Genomic DNA, 8,322 nt, shown 5'->3' on the forward strand with positions numbered 1-8,322 from the left:
GGGGGAAAGGAATCAATACAGTAGAGTAGGTAGGACGAATGAGGGTGTGCCTGTTCCAAACATTAATTTGTGGCAGGAGTTCGTGCGCGATGACATATATCGTTACTCACGATGGTCACACTCAAAATTCAAAATTAGAAATGACAATTTTGGTCGGTTTTGTTTACTATATATTTATTAGGCGACTCCTGGGTACCATATCGTTTGCCAAATGCATACCAAATGCAACGGCGATTTAGATCCTTAAAATTATACTCTGGAAACTTTCAAAATGCAGGTGCTACAGGGATTCCATTCCAAAACTTCCCTTGCCTACATGTTCATCCCACTCCCCTCCCCCACGCCCGCACGGTCTTCCTGGATGCGCACCTGCTTGTGACCAATAATGCATGCCAAAGTAACTCGAATCAAACACACAACTTAAGCATAGTCACTGACGCATACAATACAGGCCACACTTGCCTACAATCACAATGGAGTAATGCTGCTCTGTGCATGAGTGTCTGTCTGTCTGTCTGTCTGTCTGTGTATATGTTCCCGCTTTCCAACAAAGTTTGATTTCCTAAACGAAAGTGTCTATCTGTGACGGATCACAAGTAAATCACAATTTCTATACGGTCTTAGTCAAATGACCATATAGAAATCAATAAGAAACTTAGAGTATGCAACGTATCCATAGATTTGCAATATAAAACAATGGATGTTTTGCTCACAGACGAAGACTCGTAGGCGGGCCCAATCGGGGTGGGAGGGCAAAGAAGACGATATGGCCCGGGTCTCAACCCCTAAGGATCCTCGCATTTTATATATAATAGTATAATATTAAATATACTTCAATGTGTACTTAGTTGTCTTTTAATTCTGTATATAGTAAATTATATGGGCTTATTTGTACATTCGAATCATTTACAAACTGCAATATTAACAGGGCCTTGGGACCTCACAATTTTAACGTGTCCCGAGCCTCTCACAACCTCTGAAGGGGCTGCTGATAGGTGCTGATTTCACACTTCGTAAACGTAACGTTACGAAAACATACATTCTTTATAAATCTGTGACTTTGTGAATAAGCTTTCTTTGCACTTGGCATGCATCCATACACAAAAGATATACAAGATGCAGCGAGAAGTACTAGAGAAACTGAACAAAACACATATCTTAACCAATATGTGATGGTGGTACAAAAGAACTGACTAGAGTATCATTCTGTTATGCAAATCTCACGGAAATAAGATCATCTGTGTTGTTTTCAATTAACTCCATCAATTTTTCTGGTATATATCATTACAATAGTAAATGTATTATTTTTCTCCTATTTGATAAACACTGTACATGGGTAGTCATGGGTCAAGGTACCATCCCACAAACTACCTACGGCAACAGAAAATTTGATACAGTGACATATTCAAATAAATTGAACTATGTTTGGATTACTAATATCAATTTCATGTCCTTTTTAACAAAATAACAACAGCAAAAAAAACATCCTAGAAAGGCAAATTTCCATTGGAGAGAAATGATGAGAGAGAGAAAGGGGGCGGGGTTGTCGTGTAATACATTCAATATATATACTTGTCCAAATAAAGGGAATAACTTTTAAAATAGGTTTTCTCTTATTTTTGTCAAGTGCATTACTCCCTCAAAGATATCCGCCAAAACTGAATATATTCCCTCATATAGCTGATATAATAATACATTATGTTCTGCACAGTAAAGCTTGCAGTGTTTCATAACAAAAATAATTCATCAATAATACCTTCATGAATGTCCCAGCTGTTACTGAATTTCACCAAATCAGTTTCTGTAGAATGTATGCATAATGCGCCCTCAGATCTGGTTCCATGCAGTTTGTCAGGAGTGATCAATAGAACAAACAACATAGATATTGATCTGCCAGCGCATTATATGATGGAACATCAGGATCTGTTACTTGCACTTAGACTCATCTTATAAGAAAGAACATACGTACGTATTTCAGAAATGGCAATCGCCAGTATCATTTCATTATCTTCATAATGATTTTCATAACTAGAGTCTCTATTTCCTTGACCTGCGAGGGTACAAATTATACATAGAATCAAATTTTAAAAAGAATAAGAAAAATATTAAAAACATAAAACTTTTAAGAACATATGCAGACTGTAATTTTAATATTCATCATGAAATATTGTACTCTGAAAGATTCACAAATGTTTTCCTGTTAAAATTTATTAATTAATTACATCATATATTTCATTTGGAAATTAATTTCATAATACCAACTATTCAATGGAATAATAATTAATAATAATAATGATAATGACAATTATTATTATTATTATTATTATTATTATTGGTAGAACACATACCGACTCTTTAAGATGTAGCTAGCGGTTACAAGGTTTTAGAGAAAAACCGAATAGCTTAGAAGAGAAAAGAATCGTGAAAATAAAAATTATGTATGATTATAATGTATCTTTTCGTACAGTTAATTCTAAAAATAAAAGACAATATCATTAACTGGGTTATAATCAGAACGAGTATGTAAAAGAAAGTAAAAGAAATTACCTCAATGGCTATAGATGGAAAGAAAATGAATAATTTTATAGCAAAATAAATAAAATGAAAAAGAATCGTGTCCGACTATATTGGACGGGCTACCCAACGATGCCTATTCACAGGCGCGATCCCACTACTGCTCGACACGGGGACTTTTGCCTGCTGTGTTTCCACCCTGGGCCAGTACGTCCCTCCTTAGACAACCTGGACCCCCTAGGCTCCCCCGAGGGACCCATATTGATGCCGAGCTTAGCGCGGACACCCGATCGACATAGAGCACCGAGGAGCAGAGCCCCCGCCCTCAAACCGTCCAACGACCCCGGCCTCCAAGTAGCTGGATTACAGGAGCACGCCACAACTCCCAGCCGAAAACAATTTGCAACCTTAGCATATATAACTCTAAAATGTAGTGGAATCTGGATGATACACTTTTATGAAACTGATACAAAATTCAAGCTTTAGAAGAAACTCTCAAAATTTACAACAAATATCGAAATGTCCTGGAAAATTATACTGTCTTATTTGACAAGGCGGAAGTACGCGTCACTCGTTGACGAAGGGAGCGCACTCATAATGTTCCATTAAGGGAGGCAACTTGTCGTCAAACAAAAACCACTATCTGTTCTCAGATTTGCTACTCTTGTCACAGGTCGTACCCAATCACCTTCATTTATGAATAATAAGATGTGGCCAAATACTAGAAGTATTACACGAGTTACCGATTGAATTTGTTGACATTATTATGCTGACAGGACAAATTTACACACATAGGATGTTATATCATTGCAATCTGTCAGTGAGGCAGCGCATCGACCAATTTGTCCAGATTTCCACCTATTGAACGGTTCTAAACAATCATTAATTTTCAATATTAAAATCTCCGAATTCTCTCTCTCTCTCTCTCTCTCTCTCTCTTTGACAGTGCTACGATATATATTTCGGATATTTAATTATTAAAAAATTCTACAGAAATGAAAGGGAAAATATTAATTTTGATTTTGCATATAAAATTACGGGTTTCATATATCACTTTTCAATGTGTATGCAATATTCTTTAATAGCATTTGATATGTATGTACCTTCTTGTCCTTCAAAACTGCATAAATACTAATTATTATTTACACAGGATAAACACTGTTATGTATTCACAGATTTCAAGTTTTATTTCCTCATTTTAATACTTGGAAACTTAAACTAGAGCTTAAACTAAGCTGAAAAAGAGAGATATTTTCACTGGTATTATCTTTGCCATTTTCATCAAATCTAGAAGAAAATGTAGAAAGCCAAAATCCTAGTATTTGCCTATTCGATAGGTTCAATTTGCCTGCAACAGTTTACTGTTGGAAAGGAATTTATAAGTTATGCTTTTCCTATTTTCATTTGAAACTCAACAGTATCAAATCAAATCACTTTATTTCAAAAATATAGGCCCCCGGCCCGTAATACAAAATTATGTTTTATATACACAACTGGAACGCCGCATTTTCTTTAATGCATGTGGAAATATAAATTCTTGATTTATTTCTACACTTATTACTACACTTAGGTCGGAATAGTAATATATTCACATCATTTATTCGGATGGACATAAAGAGCCCTCTCTCCTAGCAAATGATCTGTACCGGTAATCTGATAAATTATACAGCGTCACTACATCAATCTTAACCAAAAGCCACACAAATTTTGTAACGCTTGGTTATACATAATATACATTTTTTAGAGATCGTCTTCTAATAATATCATATTCTGGGCAAACGCAAACAAATTGAAATTCATCACTTATTAAATAAATATTTCTTCTAATGCACAGTTCACAAAATCTCAATGCACTATCAATTTGTATTTCCTTCTTCCTGTTCCAATCATTCGTTTATGCCTGGAACATCTTAGTTGCAATAAACGTTTTCTTAAATTGAAAAGTATATTACATGAGAGGTATTTCTCACATTGTAGTAGGGATTTATACTGAGCACAGTAATAACATTCTGAGGAATTAGTAATACGTTCCGACCAACATTGAAATGCAGTCTCTCTAATCATTTGTGTGAACTCCAAAACAACTTCTTTTCCATAACCAACATCGTATGTCATCCGCACATATCCAGGGCCATATTGATAGAGCAAATCTTTAATCTTCTTAGCCATTGTGACTCTATGCAACATCGTCTAACGTTTAGAACATGACATAACATTGATATGGATATATCATCCGATAATCGCACGTGTGTATGTGTGTGTATGTTTGTGTGTGTGTGTGTTTGTGTGGGGGGAGTGTGGGTGTGTGTGGGGGGGTGTGAGTGGGTGTATTTGTGTGCTCTGCAATTGAAATTTGCTCTGACTGACAATTTGAATATTTGTTTCCGATATTCTACAGCATCAATAATAATAATAATAATAGCATTCTTACTTGTAACATACGGCGAATACATTTCTTTGTTATGTATTTGCTTCTGCATTCGTTCTCCTATTTGGTGTTCAAATATATGAAATCCAAAGTACATTTGATAGATGAATATAAAAAGGGTACATAAAGATTTTAAAAAGAAATATAATTTGGTGTGCTTCTCCGCAACTTCATAACGAGCCAGTCAGAAGTCGTACAGAGCCAGCCATGTGTCGAACCCAAAAAGATCGTAGTCACCTGAAGTTGTACACATGCTCACAAAAGTCGTACAGTGCCCCTTAATGTCTCAAAGAGCTACCCATACATTTTACCTTCGATGTCTTCCAAAGCATATAGAAGCCGTCCGTGGCTGATATTAAGAATCTCAGCATGGACGGGTCTGGTTACTTGTTGGAGATTACAGGTTTGATCGTTGCCTATTACCAAGCAGAAATATTGGTTGGTTTACAACGGCATTTTAACCACATTATCGGTTATGCCATACCGAGGAAATGGCAGCAAAGGAAAACAATGGCAAAGCAAGGCAACCAACCATGGACCTCCTTGAAATGAAGACTGTCAATCGAAAAATTTATGGTTATAGTCGGTTTATCCTTTCATTTTTCCTTACTGTATCTTTTTGTATTTTCACTGTATGTATCACTCGTATTCCTATCATCATCGCCAGCGAGCCCATACCCCTGCCATTTTGTGATACACGTTCGAATGCAAAACTTCAAAACCAAGAGATAAGTTAATTTTCAAATACGTCAAAATCGGTACAAATTATGCTCTAAATCTGCTACATTGTTCTGTTGTTATTTAAATAGTTTCTTCTGCGCATCATCAGTTTCATATGTGAAAATTACAGAAATTATGTTCGGATACTAGGAACACAGAAAATTTCGCAACGGTAATTTGCCAGGTGTTTAGCGTGCTATTAGACACTCGTGCACATTGACACTTTATGCTAATTTATGATAGATTTGCTATTAAAACTGACAATTTCCGTGGCTTTTCTTTATATTTTTCATTTGGCGTCTCCTTGGCACCATAGCATCTGTCCAATGCTTTAAACACAACGAACAAGGTCAATGTCGTCTTTTCATCAAGTTTATGTCGATACTTACGTATCAGACAAAGCTTCAAGTCCCAATTTAAAAATCGTAAAATGTCAACTCTACTGTGTATCTAAAATAATATAATATTTATTTAATCATTTATTGACTTTTGAATGGGTATAATAAATACAATACAACACATCTTGAATAGAGAAGAAATCTTATCAAACTATGCTACAGTGGACCCTAAAATGCAGAATACATGCTGTATAGTATCGTTCACGCGTGGACATGTATAAATTTGTCAATACTGCCATGTCAAATGTTATATGTTCCGGTGGGACATACATAATGTTTACGCCGTAATTACATCATCGTATTGGGATCACTTTGTAGGACTATTTCATTTTATTTACGATGTTCTTGTGTTTGATTTTCACGTACAATATTCAACAATGGATGAAAAACATGCACAAATACAGGTGAGCAGAAAGACTGGTCGGATGTTGGGAGGTCATCAGACAAAGAAGCTGATAGTCTGACCAACTGGCCTGTATGTGGATGGATATTTCTATAAACAGACCAACTGGCCTATAGGTGGGTGGATACTTGTATAGCTAGACAGGCAGACCTACTGGCCATTAGGTGGGTGAATATATGTATAGACAGATAGGCAGACCAGCTGAGAAATTTAAAGTTCTAGAACTTTTAATATCATGGTGTTTGCATAGCTTCACTATGGGAACGGAATTAGTACCGTAAGGCCTGCATGAGGCCCCAATATCAAACAAGTGGATCTTAACTATGTTAATCGATAAAGGGAAACAACGTGCCAGAACATAAAAAAAATAACTCTACCAGTAAAATTACACTAATTGTAAGAGTTGTTTCCCATGTCACATTTTCCGTATCAGTTTCGAACTTGTATTCACATTCGGTAGAATTTAAAATCTATATTAGACTTTTATTAATGAAGAAAAACTAATATTATAGTATCACCTTTCTACACACGATCAACCTTCAGACATAAGATGATTCAAAATATTAAAGATTAGCCATTAAAAGAATCATGACAAAGAAACAGAGACAGAGACAGAGAGGGGGAAAGGAATCAATACAGTAGAGTAGGTAGGACGAATGAGGGTGTGCCTGTTCCAAACATTAATTTGTGGCAGGAGTTCGTGCGCGATGACATATATCGTTACTCACGATGGTCACACTCAAAATTCAAAATTAGAAATGACAATTTTGGTCGGTTTTGTTTACTATATATTTATTAGGCGACTCCTGGGTACCATATCGTTTGCCAAATGCATACCAAATGCAACGGCGATTTAGATCCTTAAAATTATACTCTGGAAACTTTCAAAATGCAGGTGCTACAGGGATTCCATTCCAAAACTTCCCTTGCCTACATGTTCATCCCACTCCCCTCCCCCACGCCCGCACGGTCTTCCTGGATGCGCACCTGCTTGTGACCAATAATGCATGCCAAAGTAACTCGAATCAAACACACAACTTAAGCATAGTCACTGACGCATACAATACAGGCCACACTTGCCTACAATCACAATGGAGTAATGCTGCTCTGTGCATGAGTGTCTGTCTGTCTGTCTGTCTGTCTGTGTATATGTTCCCGCTTTCCAACAAAGTTTGATTTCCTAAACGAAAGTGTCTATCTGTGACGGATCACAAGTAAATCACAATTTCTATACGGTCTTAGTCAAATGACCATATAGAAATCAATAAGAAACTTAGAGTATGCAACGTATCCATAGATTTGCAATATAAAACAATGGATGTTTTGCTCACAGACGAAGACTCGTAGGCGGGCCCAATCAGGGTGGGAGGGCAAAGAAGACGATATGGCCCGGGTCTCAACCCCTAAGGATCCTCGCATTTTATATATAATAGTATAATATTAAATATACTTCAATGTGTACTTAGTTGTCTTTTAATTCTGTATATAGTAAATTATATGGGCTTATTTGTACATTCGAATCATTTACAAACTGCAATATTAACAGGGCCTTGGGACCTCACAATTTTAACGTGTCCCGAGCCTCTCACAACCTCTGAAGGGGCTGCTGATAGGTGCTGATTTCACACTTCGTAAACGTAACGTTACGAAAACATACATTCTTTATAAATCTGTGACTTTGTGAATAAGCTTTCTTTGCACTTGGCATGCATCCATACACAAAAGATATACAAGATGCAGCGAGAAGTACTAGAGAAACTGAACAAAACACATATCTTAACCAATATGTGATGGTGGTACAAAAGAACTGACTAGAGTATCATTCTGTTATGCAAATCTCACGGAAATAAGATCATCTG

At 36.4% G+C, this 8,322-nt stretch overlaps 1 non-coding gene across 1 annotated transcript; it reads right to left on the reverse strand.

The window, feature by feature from the left end:
* Positions 1 to 2,606: 2,606 nt before the first annotated feature.
* On the reverse strand, positions 2,607 to 2,904 carry LOC149793871 (signal recognition particle RNA). Its single transcript, XR_016423135.1, has one exon.
* Positions 2,905 to 8,322: the final 5,418 nt, after the last annotated feature.

This window comes from Sinohyriopsis cumingii, chromosome 8 (genome assembly GCF_028554795.1).
Source record: "Sinohyriopsis cumingii isolate HCF-2022 chromosome 8, ASM2855479v2, whole genome shotgun sequence".
In the NCBI taxonomy this organism is placed as follows: domain Eukaryota; kingdom Metazoa; phylum Mollusca; class Bivalvia; order Unionida; family Unionidae; genus Sinohyriopsis; species Sinohyriopsis cumingii.